We start from the raw sequence: 19,393 nt of genomic DNA, 5'->3' as shown, positions 1-19,393 counted from the left end.
TCTTTCTCTGACTCTCTCTGATCAAACTGGAAAATAATAATAAATAAAATAAAATAATTCTTTAAAAAAAGAATTAGAGTTAAGAAGCAATAATAGGGACAATTAAACTTTGGGAGAACCTGATTATAGGGCCATATATGATCATACCTCTATCTATCTCTCCTTTTTGATCTTGTACACAAGCACACGCACACATGCATGCACATGTGCACATGCAGAGACAGGCTACACTGGCTTTTTCCCAATTAGGAAAGGAACTAAATTCTTTCCCACCACAGGGCCTTTTTCACATGCTGTTTATTCATATAGGATCCTCTTCTCTGTACCCTCTTTGCCTAGTTACCTTTAGTTTGAAGGATTCTTCTTCCAGGAAGCTTTTCTTGATTTCTCTAATTATAAAAGGACCCCTCGTTTTCCATTTAAATTGCACTTTGTGGCTCTCCTGCCTCTTAATGCACAGCTGCAACTTCATACTTTTTGCTTATTATTGTTTGAGTCCCTAATTAAAGTATGCATTCCATGAGGGTAGCCCCAAGCTCTTCATCCCCATTGTTCCTATCCCCAAATATATGCCAATGTCTGGCATAGAGTAAGTACTCAATGAATACTGACTGATTAAATCAATCGATCAAGCTGTGATAACTTCTCTCAACCAGTCGTATCTATACTGACAGGCTATTTTACAGTACAGTTGTTAATGGAGTGTACAGACTTCAAAAAGTATACAATTTAGGATTAAGTCTTGGCTCTACCATTTCTAGCTACAGGGTTTGGGGCAAGTTCATTCACATTATTGTGCCTCAGCTTCCTCATCTGTAAAAGGGGGCTAATAATTCCATATTTCATTGAATCTAAGATGCCCTTGTAACACAACCATGTACCATAAAGGAAAAGTAAATCAATCAAACTAGATACAAGGCTTGCTTAGATATTTTCCACAATAAGATTGGTGAAGCAGCATCTCCTAAAGATGTACTCCACTACGCCTGCCTCACCTAACACCGGGCCCCACCTGGAAGACTTTCTTCCTTGCCATCAACGCCCATTCTGCAGGATAATCTTACCAGCAGATGTCAACAGGTTATAGACAAGGACCAGGAAGACTTTACAATCAACAAATAACCCAAAGCATGCGATGTCAACAATGTTTATAGTTTAACTAAAATACCAACAATATGAACAGCCATGACTAAGTGCAACATTAAACAATATCCCCATTACCACCACTCTGTTAATGGCCATAAGAGGTCATGGTTTATAAGATGTATTTGCATCTCAAGTCCAGAAAAAGTAAGACATGAAAAGTAGGTTCATCAGCAAATTTATGGAATGTATTAGATCTTTGCTGTAGGATCAAGTGTGTTAGAAAGTCTAAGGTGCACACTTTGTTCCTATGAAATCTTAGACACACAATAACAAATCCTCACCGTCTTTCTATAGATATTATCACTTCTGCCAGGCAGTCGTTGGCCACAGTATCCTCTTTGAACATCTCTGGAAGACCAGGCCAACTGCTGTCTCTCCCAGAGACTCAAGCAAGCACAGGTGAACTTGTCCTTTTATTCTATCCAGCAGTGGAAGCAATCTGGAGCCTGGAGAAGTCCAGGCTTTTTCGATTGTATTGAAGTGAGATTAGCACTCCCCACCAGAATCTCAGTGCCATGAAGCTAGGATTTTCATCTGCTTGAGTGCCCAGAACAGTGCTTGATACTCAGTAGGTCCTCAGTATGAGGGGACTTCAAAAAGTCTGCGGACAATGGAATTAAAGTATAAATTTATTTTGGTGCAAAAAAATTTGAGATGCAACATTTCTTCATATTATGTATTTTCCATGAATTCCCTCATATATGAAGCTGAATGGATGAAAAGCAATTCCATAGATATTTGTTACCGTTAATAGTGGTAAATCGAGAATTCACACTGGGGAGGATATGACTCATACCTGAGTCAAATGTAAAAAAGACTTTGATCCTCTACTCCTTTTCCATGGAAGCCTTTAAAAGATTCCAGTTTTATGAGACGATTTTAATGGAAATAAATTGAATACGGTGAAATTATATCATTAATTCTATTCAGTGTTAATTAAATTACTTCTTGATCGAAGGCTGTCCTGGATCACCTGGCAACAATGAAAGAAAAACAGGAGCAGGTGTTTGGGCTTAGTTCCTACTTGCTAACTAATTAGATGAAAATCCTAAGCAGTTTTCATTTGGCTCGGAAAATTGGAAGTTGGAGCCCAGGGGCTTCAGACACCTGTTTATCTTTCTTGCTTCTGTCCTGGAAGACACGGAATCATTAAGATGCTTTTACACATATCTAATCGTATGCACTGGAAGATGCTTTTCTAGTTAAGTCTCTGCTTTCTGTTGAGGCTAGTTTAACACAGTGGATAAGAACATAGTTTGGAGTCACATAGTCACAACCTGAATTGCAGTTCTATCATTTATTAGTTGTGTGACCTTGAGCACGTCCCTTAACCTTTCAGTGCTCCGGTTTCAAAGCTTATAAAATGGGAAACATGATAGCACTTACATCACTAGATTGTAATGTGGATTAAATAATTCAGCAATGCCCTAAATGTAAGTGCTATGTAAGTGTTAAATAAATAAAAAAATATATGCTTTCTAGTTCCCAAAACACTTTTGTTAATAATTGGTTACATACTCATTTAGGCATGTGACAGAAGTTACTACACAGGACCAGCAGATGGCATAATGGTTACCTTGCTGGACTCCCACACGGTGGACCATAGTTCAAGTACTGGACTTGGTGGTCTAAAACACACTGGGTGCATATGTGTGCATGCCCAAAATTGCGAGAGGAAAATAAAGGAGAAGGGATTGCGGCATGGCCATCCCCCACAAGGGTGATTTCCCGTTTTCTGTCTCTGTCTCTGTCCAGCAAGTACACACACCCTATAGCAAAAATCTCTCTCTAAAAAAATATATATATAGTTACCATAAACAGGCTTATATCAAGCTTCTACTCTCACTTGCCTAGTGAAAACAAAACATATAATTCCTACATAAAGGCTTGGTTTTGTTAGAGAACTATTTTAGTGGAGAGTTTGACTAAGGTTTTTTGGTGGCATGCAACAGAAACACGTACTGGTTACCCTAAGCAAAGCCACTGGAGGTGCCTCGAATTAAGCCTCAGAAAGGACAGGAATTAGGCATTTCTGGCGATCTCAAGAGCAGGAACTCATGTAGAGTTCCTTTGAGAATAACTTTTAAGATTTTCCCTCTTGCATCATTCCCCTGGATATCTGATTCTTCTTGAGTTTGATTGGCCTGAAGTTACATGCCCACCTTTGGGGCTAGTGGCCGGGAGCAGATGTGTGCCTGTCAGCTTGTCCCAATAGGATTGCAGGGCTTCTAGAAGAGAGTGGTAGAGAAGAAAGCAGCAGCTGTCCACCAAATGAAGAAGGAAAGAGGGAGGGTAATGTTTTCTAAATTACTGTCATGTTTGCACTGTAAGCCTTTCCAGAAATTGAAATAAGTATCTCTCCTCAGAGCATACTCTCTGAGAGCCTGTCTCATCTTTGAGCATTCATGCAAAAGAAGCAAGAATCTGGCAATCATCATAAACTGCTTCTTTCCCTGGCCTAATGAGGCAGATCTCCAGTTGTTTGTGTTGCATGAATTTAAATACTAATCTTTGCCTCGAAATTTCATAATAGCAATAATAATTCAATCAAAACAACATTATGCTAAACTTTCGGAATGTAACAAATGATAAGCTTACAAAAAAATGCCTTGCATATTCATGAATGCGTTTTTCCAGTTGGGTTGTTGTTGGCTATAAGCACCACAACACCCAACTTGAAGTAGCTTAAGCCAAATGAAAGTATACCCGAGTACATAACTGGATGTCTAGATGTCCAACAGGCTTTGGAGAACTCAATCCAGTGGTTCCAGCTCTGCTTCTCAGCAATCACCCTGATGCTTTCTGCCCTTGTTTTCTCTCGAGGTTCTTCATCTCAGGCTGGAAGCAAGATGGTGGCAGAATTTCCAGGTCTTACCAGTGCTGAAAATAGTAAGTGGTGGAAGACCTACATTATTTCTTTATGCAGGTCTCGGGAATAAGGCAATGTCCCCTAGAATCCTCTAGCAAACTTACTTGTTAGTCCACCTTAGGTCTCATGCCCAATTCTGAGATAACATTTGTGGCCAAGGTGATACCATCTGCTAACTGGCTTAGATCTAGTCTTTGGCAAAGAGAATCAGATTCATCATACCTGGCCCCAACTCACAGACCACTAGACAAAAAGAGCAGAAATAGGTCCAGCCGTGGTGGCACAGCAGAAGCACACCGCTCAGTGACGGTGGAGCCATATGGAAGATTGGAGTTTGGCTGGAGGAGGTGGATGACGACATCAAGACCCTATGGAGGGTGCTGTCTTTCTGCTTTCTCTCTGTCTCTCTTACTCATGGAAGAAATATATGAACTGTTTTAAGTGGGGATAAAGTGTACATTTATTTTGGTGCAAAAAAAAATCTTAAGCCATTTTGTCTTCTCATAATACATATTTTCTGTGAACTTTCTAAGCCTCCTTGTAAAATAATCTCAAAACTTGGATTCTACTGGTTCTATGTTGTGGGACTTATAAATCTAGGCCTCAGGAGGTCTTATTAGGGCCAGCAGGTGGCATGGTGGTTAAGAGTGCTGGAGTCCCACATGGTCAATTATGGTTCAAGTCCCAGACCTTTCAACTTGCTTTCTCGCTTTCCCTTTCTCTTTTTCTCTCTCTCTCTCTGGTCACATTAAAATAATAATGCAAGTTGTAATAACAAGTGGAATTAAATAAGTTAATAAATATTAAGAAAAAAAAAAAGGGGTCTTGTAGCTTCCACTTTCACTGTCTTCAGATGTGAAGAAGCCAGGTCCAACGTACTAGAAGATAAAAAGCCTTGTGGAGGGGAAACAAGTGTCCCAGCCAATAGCCCACATGAACCCGCATGAACTCCACCAAACACCGCTGCCTTCTTTAAGGTGTTAATTAAGTTTCCTAGTTTTACTATTTAAAAGATATCAAATTTGGAATCTTTTTTTTTTTTTTTTGAAAGAGATTTTGTGTGCTCACCAGAAAAAGAGAGACAGAATGTGGGAAATCACTCCCCAGGGGAAATGGTCAGGCCACAATCCTTTCTCCTCGATTCTCCTCATGGGATATTTGCACACACATGTACACACAAGTGGTGCGTTTCAAGTCGCCAGGTCTAGGACACAAACCATTGTTGATTATTTGGGAGTCCAGCACCTCAATCACTATGCCATCTGCTGGTCCCCAAACATGGAATTTTAAAATGAATCAATATAGGGCCTGCAGGTGGCATGGTGATTAAGGCGCTGGACTCCCATATGGCTGGACGTGGTTTGAGTCCCAGACCTGGCAGCTTACTTTCTCACTTTCTCTTTCTCTCTCTCTCTCTGTGTCTCTCTGGTAAAATTAAAACAATAATAATAAATAAATAAAAATAATTATTAAAAAAATTAAATGAATCAATATAAAGCACTTAAATTAGAAACTAAACAACTTTTTTTTTTTTTCAAAAAAATCAAAACAAAAGGCATACTAGGGTCAAGTAAGTTGAAACTTGCCAAACTAAATTTTTTTTTCCTTTTCTCCTTACTTTAAATACCTTATCTTGGGGCCGGCAAGTGGTGTAGTAGTTGAGGGCGCTGGATTCCCACATGGCCAACCGCAGATTGAATCCTGGACCTGGCGGCTTGCTTTCTCACTTTCCCCTTCTCTCTGTCTCTGTCTCTGGTCAAATTAAAAAAAAAAAAAAGGAAATAAATAAATAATAATTCCTTAAAAAGGAATAAAAATCTTAAATACCTTATTTTAGGGCATTTATACTTATCTAATTTTGGTCAGTATAGAAGTAAAACTGTAATTGAAAGCAAAATTAGTAATTTAAGCATACTTAATTTAAAAAAATACCAAGTTCATATAGTAATTTAGCCTCAATTACTTTGATACAGATAAAACTTTTTCTTTATTGACATTTAGAGTGTTGTATTTTTCATTAAGTATTTTTCCATTTTTGTCTGCAGAAAGTTTTTTCTAAACTCATTATACAGTGTTCAGAACACTTTTGTTAACTCAGTAGACTGAAAATATTCTTTACACAAATCAAGTTCACCATTGCTTTATTGGAGTAAGGATATCTTTATCAGGGAGAAAAAAAGACCTCATATTTGGCTAGTTACTTACATTTTAAAAATAAATACTGTACATCTTTATGTGGTACCATGTGGTTTTTCCAAACATATAGAATTATAATAATCAAGAAAATAAACATATTTACCAACCCCAACATTTATTGTTATTTTGTGTTGTACACATTCAAAATGTGCTCTCTTGGTTATCTGGAAATACATATGAAATTATCACCAATGTTTTTCACTGTATTTCCACTTACTTAAATGCACTCTTGTATGTGTTCACCACATTCTCTCCATCCCCCCACTCCTCTCCCCTTTCCATAATCTGGTATCAACCATTACACTATTTCCATGCACCTGAGTCTTCTAGCTTTTGCTAATGAGTAAGAACAGATAGTATTTACTGGATTATCAGAAAAGTCATGATGTTATTTTTCTGTTTTTCTATGTAAAAATGTCTTCTGACTTCTTGGATGCCCCAATAAGTAGCAACAGACAGTTTTTGTCTTAAAGAGCCTAGCTTACTTCACTAACCGTTATTTTACTTCACTAACCATGTTTATCCACTTTGCCTCCAATGACAGGAACTCATTCTTTCCATGACTGAATAATATTCCACTGTGCAGGCACACACACATACACACACTGATTTTCTTTCTTTATCCATTCATCGGTTGTTGGGCACTTAGGTGAATTCCCTATCTTAGCTAATATAACTAATGCTACAATAAATATGGTAGTGCAGATATCTCTTCAACATACTGATTTCTTATCCTTTGGATACATACCTAGTAGTGTGATTATAGGATCATAAAGAAGTTCTACTTTTATTTTTTTTGAGGAACCCCCATACTGTCTGCCATAGTGGCTATACTAATTTACATTCTCACTGGCAATACACAAGGGCTACCCTTTTCTCTGTAGATTTGCCAGTACTTGTTATTCTTTTTTTGATAGTAGCCATTCTAACTGGGGTTAGACTAGGGTCCCCAACCCAGAGGCAGTCAAGTGAGCAAGACTTCATCTGTGTTTGTGAACACTCCTCATTGCCCACATTGCTGCCTGAGCTCTGCCTCCTGCAGCAGCGGCATTAGATTCTCATGCAAGTATGAACCCTATTGCCATGTGATTATTTCACTGTATACTGCAACGTGGCAGTGGTAGAAATGGGGTGCACAGTGGATGTGGTGCACTTGGGTCCTCCTGGGACCTATTCCCCTCCCCTAACCCCCAGCTGGTCATTGGTGCTCAGAAGGTTGGGGACCACTAGAGTTGGACAGTAGCTCACAGGTTGTCTCTTCAATTCTCTTTTACTGATAAAGATTCTTATTCAAGGACTCACTCTGCTTTTCCTGGAGGAACATGTTAGAACATAGGCCTCACAAGATGTGCCAGTTTACAATGATAAAAGCAAAGGCCAATGTAAAATCTGATAAAGCCAATGATAATGTACTACATCTTGGCTTGTGCTACTTTGACTGTACCCTCAAAGTTGTCAACATCCAGAACAATTCTGAATGGTTTTATTGGGGTTTTTTTGTTTTTGTTTTTTTTTTTTTTGGAGAGGTTTTTGCTGTAGGGCATGTGCGCTCGCCAAAAAGACAGAGATAGATAGAGAGACAGAAAGCGAGAAATCACCACCCAGGGTGAATGGCCATGCCACAATCCCTTCTCGTCCATTCTTCTCCTGGGATCTTGGGCACACACACATGTGCACCTGGCATAAGTTTAAGCCACTGGGTCTAGGGCTCAAACCACAGTCGATTACATGGGAGTCCAGTAACATAGCCATCACACCAACTGCTGGTCCCTCGATGTATTTTTTTAAGAATTATTTAATTTTATTTATGTATTCATTCGACCAGAGAGAGACACAGAGACATAGAGAGGGAAAGTGAGAAATCAAGTCACCAGGTCCCGGACTTGAACCATGGTCAACCATGTGGGAATGCCCAGTACCTTAACCACCATGTCATCTGTTGGCCCCAATTCTGAATGTATTTGTTGGAGCATTTAATTACTCTTTGGTAATTAAGTGATTTCTAAATGGTTCCAGGAAGAGACAACCTTGTATTTCAATTGAATTTAGACTACTTTTAGAACTTGAACCTAAAATATCCAATCATGTAGCACCCTTTTATGGGATCAGTCTCTATTCTTAAAGCCTACCTAGTCACAAGAATAACTAAGCATAGTCAGATTGTTAATAAAGTGCCAATAATGATTTAACACACTAACACCCATATAGGTAAGGAGCAGATAATAAAAAATACACACTTACTGGCTACTGGATCTATAGATAAGCAAGTTATCCTCCCCAGAAAAGGCAGTCTGTCTCTTGGTTTTCTACAAGTTTTAAATGGTATTGAACAACACCATTATGCCTACAATCACTCATGCCCTTAGGAGGAAAGAGTTTCCAAAGTATGATTATGAGAACTGGACTGACCTGGCTTCTATGGGTAAGTTTTTTTTTCTCTTTTCTTTTTCTTCAATTTTCAAAGCGTATCTATTTAAGTAAGATTATTTGGTGAAAGCAGAATAGATATCCTCATATTCCCACCCCACCTTTTATACAGATCAGTGGTTTATTGCATATTCCTAAAGTTTTGCAGTCTTCACCCCCAATGCTGCTGTGAACATTCATGTGCAAGTTTATATGTGTGCATGTATTCAACTTTGTTGAGTAAATAGCTAGTAACAGAATTGCTAGATCAACGTTTAACTTACTCAGAAACTGTCAAACTGTTTTCCACAGAAGCTGCGTGATTTTTCATTCCCACTAGTAATGTAAGTGGGTTCCAATTTCTCCACATCCTCACTAGTATCTACTATTGTTTTTTATTATGGCCATCTTAGTGGATGTAAAATAGTATCTCCTTATAGTTTTGGTTTTCATTTCCCTAATAGTTAATTATGGTGATAATACTTTCGTGTGCTTATCAGCCCTTTGTGTATCTTTTCTGGAGAATGTCTATTGAAATCCTTTGGCCATTTTTTAAATGGGGTATTATTTTATTGTTAAGTTGAAAGAGTCCTTTAGGCATTCTAGATGCAAGTCATTATCAGATACATGATTTGTATTTTCTCTATGGGTTCTCTTCTTTTTTTTTTTTTTTTTTTTTTTTTTAAGGGGGTTTTTTCTATCCACCAGCAAGACAGAGAGTGACAGAGAGACAGAAAGCGAGAAATCACCCCTCAGGGGGATGGCCACGCCACAATCCCTTCTTCTCCATTCTCCTCTCAGGATCTTGGGTACGCATGCACACGTGCCTGGCATGAGTTTAAGCCACCAGGTCCGGGACTCAAACCGAGGTCAACTACATGGGAGTCCAGTGACATAGCCATTATGCTAACTGCTGGTCCCTCTACGGGTTGTCTTCTCACATTCTGGGGTTTTTTTTAATATATAGAGGTTTTTGTTATAGGGCGCGTGAGCTCGCCAGACAGACAGAGAGAGACAGAGAGACAGAAAGCAAGAAATCACTCCCCGGGCGGATGGCCACGCCGCAATCCCTTCTCCTCCATTCTCCTCTCGGGATCTTGGGCACACATGCAAATGTGCCTGGCGTGAGTTTTAAGCCACCAGGTCCGGGATCCGAACCGCGGTTGACTACGTGGGAGTCCAGCAACATAGCCATTACGCTAACTGCTGGTCCCTTCTCACATTCTTGATGGAGTCTATTAAGTATATATATTTTTAACTTTGAAAAAGTCCAATTTATCTTTTTTTTAGTGTTTTTTTTTTCCTTTGGTATCACATCTAAGAAATCATTGACTAATCCAATGTCATGAAAACTTTATAACTGTTTCCTGCTAAGAGTTTTATAGTTTTAGACCTTTGATCTATTTGTAATTAATTTTTGTAAATGGTGTGAGGTAGGGCCCAACTTTATTCTTTTGCATGTATATACCATTGTTGAAGAGATTATCTTTTACCTATTGAATGGTCTTCTTACCCTTTTTTTTTTTCTTTTTGGTGGGGAGGCATGTTAACCCCTAGCTCAGCATGACTTCCAAGCTACAAAGTCCAAGACTTGAACTGGGGCCAGCCATGTGGAAGTCCAGTGTTTTAACCACCATGCCATCTGCTGACCCCCTTTTCTTGAGCTTTTCTTAAGATCAAGTGACCAGGATGGCATAGCAGTTACATCGCTGAATTCCCACATGGCCAATCATGGTTCAAGACCAAGACCCAGTGGCTTGAAATTCACACCAAGAGTGTGTGCATGCATGCCCAAGATCCTGGAAGGAGAATGCAGGAGAAGAGACTGTGTCATGCCCATCCCACCTGAGGGGTGATTTCTCACTTCCCCTGTCACTATCTCTCTCTTTCTCTGGTGAGCACATGTACCCTAAAGCAAAAACATCTTTTAAAAAAAATCAACTGACCATAGATTCACAGATTTCTAGACTGTCAATTCTATTCCATTATCTATGTCTATCTGTATGCCAGTATCATACTGTTTTGATTACTATAGCTTTGTAGTGTTTTGAAATTAAGAAGTTAGGTCTTTCAACTTTGTTTTTTCAAGATGCTTTGGTTATTGTATCCCTTGACTTTTTATGTAAATTTTAGGTGTGTCAATTTTAGCAGTGAAAGCACCTAGGATTTTTTTTTTCTCTTTCTTTTTTTTAGAGCTTTTTTGTTTGTTTGTTTGTTTGTTTTGCTATAGGGCACGTGTACTCACCAGAAAGACAGCAAAAAATAACCCCCTTTGGGGGATGGCCATGCCACAATCCCTTCTCCTCCATTCTCCTCTCGGGATCTTGGGCACACACACACACACACGTGCCCGGCATGAGTTTAAGCCACTGGGTCTGGGACTCAAACCGTGGTCGACTACATGGGAGTCCAGCGACATAGCCATTACACCAACTGCTGGTCCCCGGCACCTAGGATTTTGATGAGGAAAACTTGGGGAGTACTGCTATCTCAACAATATTATCTTCTTATACTTAAAATATCTTTCTATATATTTAACTCTTTTAATTTTTTCAGTGAGATTTTGTAGTTTTCAGTGTGCAAGGGGGACCCTCAAAAAGTTCATGTAAAAATATAATTAAAAGTACAAGTTTATTTTGGTACAAACATTTTTAATCCATTTATAGTTTTTTCATAATACACATTTTCCATGAATGTTTGAAAGACCCTTTTTACAATTCTTGTACTTCTTTTTATTAAATCTGTACCCAGGCAATTCATTCCTTTTGAATTTTATATATTGAATTTATACCCCAAACCCATGATGAACATATTAGTTTCAATAATTTTGGAGTTTCTTAAAATTTTCTATATACAAGATCATGCCTTCTGCAGGTAGAGATAGTTGTACTTCTTTCTTTCCAATCTAGATGCCTTTTACATTATTTTCCTGCCTACTTTCTCTGGCTAGAACCTGCACATCGATGTTCAACAGAAGTAGTGAGAGCAGACATCCTATTTTACCTAATCTTAGGGTATGTGAAGGATTCTTGCCTCACCTTCCTTAGCTATGTGCTACTCTTGAAGCAATGGTGAATATTCTGAGGTGGTCCTACTTCGTGAAGAGTCCATTGGCTTCTGTTTACTTGCATTTTCTTTTCTTCAGTGGCTGGATTTAGGGTAAGTTGGGTGGGTCACCCAATGAGTTGTATATGTTTAACATCTATGTCCTATTTAAAGACTACAGTCATATTTAAAAAGCCTTATGCGTGGGCCAGCAGGTGGCGTTGTGTTTAAAGTGCTGGACACTCCCACATGGCTAACCACAATTCAAGCCTCAGATCTGGCAACTTACTTTCTCTCTCTGGATGTGTCTCTCTCTCTGGTCAAATTAAAATAAATGAATGAACAAATAAAATTAAATCATTATAAAAACAAAAAAAAGCCTATGCATGATGGTTACATCACTGGACTCCCACATAGTCAACTACAGTTTGAGTCCCAGACCTAGTGGCTTGAAACTCATGCTGGGCATGTGAGCATGCCTGCCCAAAGTCCTGAGAGGTGACTAGAGAAGGGATTAAGGTGTGGCTATCCCCCCAGGGGTGGGGGGGTGAATTCTCACTGTCTGTCTCTCTGATTAGTGTACATGCTGTAGAACAAAAATCTCTCTCTCAAGAAAAGCCTTATGTTGCCTCGTAAATGTATTTTAATGTTCTGAAGGATGGTTTTTGTGCCTAGAAAGGATTATTCGGAGACGCTATTTTTGCTTTAAATCAGATTTTATTGAGGGATAATTTGTACTGATAATAAAATATACACGTTGAGTACATTTTTCCTTGAGTTATGGACAATGTAGACCTATGATGCCACCAACAAGTTTCCCCCAACCTTCTCTGTAAGCCTTTTACCCCAGCACCAGGAAACCACTGACTTACTAGATTCACCTGTTCTGGAACTTCACATGTATGGATTCATACAGACTTCAGCACACGGCTTCTGCCAGTTGGCATACTGCTTCTCATCCATGTTATTGTGTATAAAAGCATTCATTTTTACTCATTCCTTTTGTGTATGTGTGGGTGGGGGGGAAGTATTGGCTGCATAGTTGTATCTCATCATGATCTTAATTTAAATTTCCCTGATGACTAATGATATTGTGCATCTGCTCATGTGTTTCTTGACCATCTACCTATCTTCTTTGAAGAACTGTGTGTTCAAATCTATGGCCATGTTTTCACCCGTAGTCTGTTTTAATATTCAGTTGTAAGAGTTTATTATATGTTCTGGATAAAAGTCCTTAGATATATACATTGAACATATTTTCTCCCAGTCTGTGACCTACCTTTTCATTTATTTTTAAACAATGTTTTTCAAAGGATAGAGGTTTTTAGTTTAATATTTTCTTTAGATGACATTTAATATTAAGTAAAATCTGCCTGCTGAAGCATGCCTCTCTTCCCAGCTCTGCAATATTGCCGCCTTCATCCTGTTACATTTTTGTTTTTTTAATGTTTTAAAAAGACAAATAAGGAACCAGCACTTAGTGTAATGGCTATGTCGCTGAACTCTCACGTAGTTGACCACGGTTCACGTCCTGGACCCAGTGGCTTAAAACTCACGCTGGGCACGTGTGCGTGCGTGCCCAAGATCCCGAAGGAGAATGAAAGAGGAGGGATTGCAGCATGACCATCCCCCCTGGGGGGTGATTTCTCGCTTTCTGTCTCTATGTCTCTCTCTGTCTGTCTGGTGAGCGCACGCGCCCTGTAGCAAAAACCTCTCCAAAAAAAAAAAAAAAAGACAAATAAAAATTGCATATATTTATGGTGTACAATACGGTTTGATATTCGTATACATTGTGCAATGGCTGAATCAGGCTAATAAATCCATCACCTCACATACTTCCCCTTATTTTGTAGAGAGATTTTTGCTATAGGGCATGTGCACTACCCAGAGAGACAGAGAGATACAGTGAGACAGAAAGTGAGAAATCACCTCCCAGGAGAATGGCCAAGCTGCAATCCCTTCTCCATTCTCCTTTCAGGATCTTGGGTACGTATGCACATGCACCCAGCGTGAGGTTTAAGCCACCAGGTCCAGGACTTGAACCATGTGGGAGTCTAGTAATGTAACTATTATGCCATCTGATGATCCCATACTTCCCATTTTTGTGATAAAAGCTATTAACTTTTTCTTTTACAGTTAGTGACTTCTACTATATGTCTTGCCTAAGAAATATTTGTCTCCTTCAAAGTTACAAAGATTACCTCCAGGATCTCCTAGGATTTGCACATTAACTTTTGAGTACTTTTGTTGTATGGTATGAGGTAATGGTCTTCATTTTTTTCCCAAAAAAAATTCACTGGATTTTTTTTTTTTTTTTTTGGGGTTTTTTCTATAGAACAATGTTTTTCAAAGGATAGAGGTTTTTAGTTTAATATTTTCTTTAGATGACATTTAATATTAAGTAAAATCTGCCTGCTGAAGCATGCCTCTCTTCCCAGCTCTGCAATATTGCCGCCTTCATCCTGTTACATTTTTGTTTTTTTAATGTTTTAAAAAGACAAATAAGGAACCAGCACTTAGTGTAATGGCTATGTCGCTGAACTCTCACGTAGTTGACCACGGTTCACGTCCTGGACCCAGTGGCTTAAAACTCACGCTGGGCACGTGTGCGTGCGTGCCCAAGATCCCGAAGGAGAATGAAAGAGGAGGGATTGCAGCATGACCATCCCCCCTGGGGGGTGATTTCTCGCTTTCTGTCTCTATGTCTCTCTCTGTCTGTCTGGTGAGCGCACGCGCCCTGTAGCAAAAACCTCTCCAAAAAAAAAAAAAAAAGACAAATAAAAATTGCATATATTTATGGTGTACAATACGGTTTGATATTCGTATACATTGTGCAATGGCTGAATCAGGCTAATAAATCCATCACCTCACATACTTCCCCTTATTTTGTAGAGAGATTTTTGCTATAGGGCATGTGCACTACCCAGAGAGACAGAGAGATACAGTGAGACAGAAAGTGAGAAATCACCTCCCAGGAGAATGGCCAAGCTGCAATCCCTTCTCCATTCTCCTTTCAGGATCTTGGGTACGTATGCACATGCACCCAGCGTGAGGTTTAAGCCACCAGGTCCAGGACTTGAACCATGTGGGAGTCTAGTAATGTAACTATTATGCCATCTGATGATCCCATACTTCCCATTTTTGTGATAAAAGCTATTAACTTTTTCTTTTACAGTTAGTGACTTCTACTATATGTCTTGCCTAAGAAATATTTGTCTCCTTCAAAGTTACAAAGATTACCTCCAGGATCTCCTAGGATTTGCACATTAACTTTTGAGTACTTTTGTTGTATGGTATGAGGTAATGGTCTTCATTTTTTTCCCAAAAAAAATTCACTGGATTTTTTTTTTTTTTTAGGTTTTTGCTATAGGGCACGTGCACTCACCAGAAAGACAGAGAGAGAGCGACAGAGGGATAGAAACTGAGAAATCACCCCCCAGCGGGGGATGGCCACACCGCAATCCCTTCTCCTCCATTTTCCTCTCAGGATCTTGGGCACGCACGCACACGTACCTGGCATAAGTTTAAGCCACTGGGTCCAGGACTCAAACCATGGTCGACTACATGGGAGTCCAACGACATAGCCATTATGTCAACTGCTGGTCCCAAAAACTCATAGAATTTTTGAGGAAAAGAGAGACTAGAAGCAGCTGATACTTCCTTTCCTTATGGACAAAATGCTAGAATTGATAAGCATTCAGTATTACCAGATGACCTCATTGAACTTGATTTATTTCTCCATAAAATGGGGAGAATAATATTTATTTCCTCAGGGACGTTGAGAAGAATGATGGAAATTACCAGCTCTGGGCTCTCATACATGTATATTTGTCCCCTTTTCTCCTATCACCTATGTGACCATAGTACTTTCAACTCCCTGTTTTATCACTTACCATGTTCTCTTTGGTGTCTTCATCTCAACTCTCTTGCTAGAAAGTCTTCAAGCTTAACTAATGCTGGCTTCCCTCTGAAGATCCTAGAACAAAGTTTATCGAACTTTAGTGTATCTAAGATGAGACATTTCTTTAAAAGGCATATGCCAAGGCTATCTCAAAAGATGATTCTGTATGTCTACCTGGGCGTGGTCCAAAAATCTGCAGTATCGTCAATCACGCCCAGTTCTGAAGAATTAGGTGGCCAAGGATCATATTCTGATAAACTTGGGATTGGAGGAAACTTGCTTCAGAGACCTATAGCTGCATTTTCTCCAAATCCGTGCTGGAACTTGAACAAAGGCAGGCGACCCAGTTCTCCAGTTCTACATGGAGTCTCAGACTAAACTGACCCAGAAACCTAAAGCAGCTCATATCCATACCACTCATCTCTTCTCTTCTGGAAGATGTGAAAATACCATTTTTGCTGATCCAGCATCTGTTTCTCCTTTTCTCTGGTAATCCCCCTGGATTTTCTCTACTCCTAAACCAGATGGCCCAAGCAAGACTAAATCCTCCCCTTCCTCGAGCCCAAATCCATGAAGGTCAGCCTCTGAGACATTTCTGAGAACAAGGGAAAGGGCTATTTTTCTAGCAGAGATGCTCAACTAGTAGGAACCTAAGCCTAGAGCTGCCTGGGGCAGTCTTACATAAGGTAGAGAGCCTGCCTAAGAATGAAACCATAGAAATGGTTCCCCTGTGACCTCTCTAGGTGTCTGGTTTTCCTGGGAATATGGGTTACTAATTCTTTTTGGTTTAAGTCTGAGCTAGATTTCTCCTTGCAACTGAGCGTCCTCATACACAGAACCAACCCCCAGTTGAAGGCCTTTATGTCTCCTCCTCCTCCTCCTCATCCTCCTCCTCCTCCTCCTCCTCCTCCTCCTCTCACCCTCTCACTTCTCTGCATAAATGGATCCTCCCTCTCTGGGATGTCCCATATAATTCCCCTGCACCTCACTCTTATAGACTGTCACCTCTCTGCCAAAAACTGAAAGTCTAAGGACTTCATTTCCCATGTCCCTGTAGGCAGGGGTCTTGGCTCCTTAGGACCAAGTCCAGTTTACTTTTCTTCCACACTTTAGGGTGGGAGGAAGAGGGAGACATTTCCTCAGAGACTGAAGTCACAAGAGCTCACTGTGCATTCTCTCCTTTGAGACTGAAGTCACAAGAGCTCACTGTGCATTACGAATTCCTAATGATTTAATTCACTTAAGACTGACACCTGTTTTATAGTCTCCTCTTCCACACCAACTCTGCCATCATTCTAGATAGATGGCACCATCCCATTTAATAACCTATAATCAGTGTTCATGCAGTGTTCATGACGCATTCACTGGGCACCAAGCACAGCACTAGCACTTCATACACCCCCTCAACCTTTATAAGCATGAGATAGTATTATCCCCATTTTACAGATGAGGAAGCTGAGGCATGGAAAGCTATATAGACTTGCCTAGAGTTACTCAGCTACTCGGTAGCAGAGTGGGGATGAGGACAAGGGAGTCTAATTGCAGAGTGCAGACTCTTAGCACACACTCTGGCTTCCCAGTTCCTTATTCTCAATAATTGTACCATCCTCCACACCCATTCTATATTGATCCTACAAAGGTGGGGAGGAGTCAGGACTCCCTCTGACTTAGAATTTGGAAGGTCCTTTCACAGAAGTCAGCTGACTGTGGGCAGGATGACCATCAGATGTTACACTGCCCCTTCCTACAGTTCAATTATTTGTCATCTACCATGCAAATGTTTTTTTAGAGGTTTTTGACTTAGGGTGTGTGTGCTCACCAGAGAAAGAGACAGAGACAATAAGAGATAAAATGAGAAATCACCCTCCAGGGGCATGGGCATTCTGTAATCCCTTCTCCACCATTCTGTTCCCTGGATCTTGGGCACACAAACACACACGCACACACGCCTGGCATGATTTTCAAGCCACCAAGTCTGGGACTCAAACGGTGGTCAGCCACATGGCAGTCCAGCAATATAACCACTATGCTATCTGCTGGCCCCTCTCATGTAAATTTACCAACTTAGAAGCTGGTGTATAGCTGGACTGAGGACCCTGCAGAAAAGTAGGTTATAGATTCAGCTCTGAGCCTAAAGGCTCCTTTCTGGCCCAGTAGGCTTTACTCTTCTCAGGAAGGGGGTGGCACCCAGGGCAGTCCATCCTCCCTGTCTAGGGCTGTCCTTAGCATGTGTCCCTCTTTTACATCCTTACCTATGGCTCAGTGCTCCTTAGCCCTCAAGGAACTGCACAACAGGTCCAACACCTTCGGTTTTCTCCCTCTCTGAAAGATAGGGCAGAAGAAAGCCAGGGGCTAAAGGGGGGGAGAGGTTGCTCTCCCAACCCCTGGCTAATCACATTTAGACACAGCTTCAGCTTCATCCGGAGCGGCTCAGCTCCGAAATGTAGCCTGGGACCCTCCCTCTCAGCCTTCAGGCTCCCATTCCTCTCTCCAGCTCAACAGTTTCTGCACCTCCATTCCAGCTGCTGATGGGCTCTCTGGCTTCAAAAAACCAGCCAATACACTCACCTTCTACGCCCCCCAGTTCTCCCAAACTCCACCTGCAACACACAGCCCAGAATCAAAATAAACTCCCTCTCTATTCCTCACCTCTACCTCTGGTGGAGAAGACTCGCCCAAACATGTGTACTGGTGCCACTGTAAATATAGGGTGAAGAAACTGCCAGGCCCCCGTGACACCAAGCAAGCAGTTTCTACTCACCGCAACTATTAACTTGGTGTTTGGCTTAGTAGGTGCCAAACGCTGTCCTAGTCGCATTACAAGCTCTTTAATCCTCAACACCAGCACCAGGAGACAGTGGCCACCAGGGTTCCCATTTTACAGAAGAGAGCACTGAGACCCTCAGAAGGCCAGGACCTGCCCAGCGTCACCCTTGGCTGCACTTAACATCTCACACGCAGCTGTCAGCTGGTCAAGAGCCCGGTCAGTCCCCGGGCCTTCGCTACCACGCTAAACTGCTGGGTCACTTTGGGTCACGCTGGAGCAGCAGGTTCTCCGGTAAAAGTGAAACAGACGGAGGAGGAAAGGGATTTTTTTTCGCGGGTAAATTCCCGAAAGGAGGCCCAAGCTCGCACACAGATTTCCTGGTCATCGTTACTCAGCACTTTGTGGGGCTCAAATGGATGGAGGGCTGGGCACGGTGGGCCTTTTCGAGAAATCCAGCCCTACCCGGGCGGTTCTAGGACGGTAACCCGACAGTCCCCATCAGGAGCGTGGGCACGTTCGATTAAGGACTGGCTGACGCATGCCCATGTGACCCGGCGGGACTCTGGTTCTGGGGGTGGCCGTCCGCCTCCCCATCTCCCACCACCGTGCACCCTTTGGACAGCTCGATGGCTCTCCCACATCACCTCTAAAAGCAGCGGTGCCGCCAAGGCCGTGCGGGGGTTCAAGGCAGGGGTGATGGGGGTGGGAGGGTAAGTAGAGTGTCTGAAGCTCCGCTGGGCGCCTGCGCCAGGCCCGGGCGCCCGCTCTGCGCTCCAGGGGCGGGGCCTGATTGGGGCGCCTTGGCGGGCGCGCCCCCGCCACACGCACGCCGCGCGCACCCGCCCGCCCCGCCCCGTTGATATAAAGGGAAGGCGCGCTGCGTGTTCCCCTCCAAGCTCTGTTCCGCGCTTTTGATCTTCTTCCATCGGTTCGGACAGGCGCTTGTCGGCGACCCAACTGCCAAAATGGTGAAGCAGATCGACAGCATGGTATGCGCTCCCGGGGCAGGCCAGGGCGCAACGCGCAGCCTCGGTAGCTGGGGAAGGCAACTGGCTGGAGAAGA

At 41.6% G+C, this 19,393-nt stretch overlaps 1 long non-coding RNA gene across 2 annotated transcripts in view; it reads right to left on the bottom strand.

Annotated features, from left to right (window-relative positions):
* The window catches only part of LOC106734216 (uncharacterized), a 48,633-nt gene extending 29,473 nt beyond the window's left edge, over positions 1-19,160 (bottom strand). The window contains exons 1-5 of one of the 2 annotated variants that reach the window (XR_003548376.1): positions 18,975-19,160; positions 17,816-17,885; positions 15,556-15,638; positions 3,866-4,026; positions 1,428-1,747 (exon numbers count right to left, since the gene is read on the bottom strand). This is a non-coding gene — a long non-coding RNA (uncharacterized LOC106734216). Of the gene's footprint in view, positions 1-1,427; positions 1,748-3,865; positions 4,027-15,555; positions 15,639-17,815; positions 18,648-18,974 lie in introns of those variants that run through there. The other variant, XR_001369924.2, reaches the window with a different exon arrangement.
* Between the last annotated feature and the right edge of the window lie 233 nt (positions 19,161-19,393).

The sequence above is a fragment of the Tupaia chinensis genome, unplaced genomic scaffold (genome assembly GCF_000334495.1).
Source record: "Tupaia chinensis unplaced genomic scaffold, TupChi_1.0 Scaffold000081_1, whole genome shotgun sequence".
NCBI classification, from domain to species: domain Eukaryota; kingdom Metazoa; phylum Chordata; class Mammalia; order Scandentia; family Tupaiidae; genus Tupaia; species Tupaia belangeri.
This window is presented reverse-complemented; position numbering and strand designations above follow the sequence as displayed.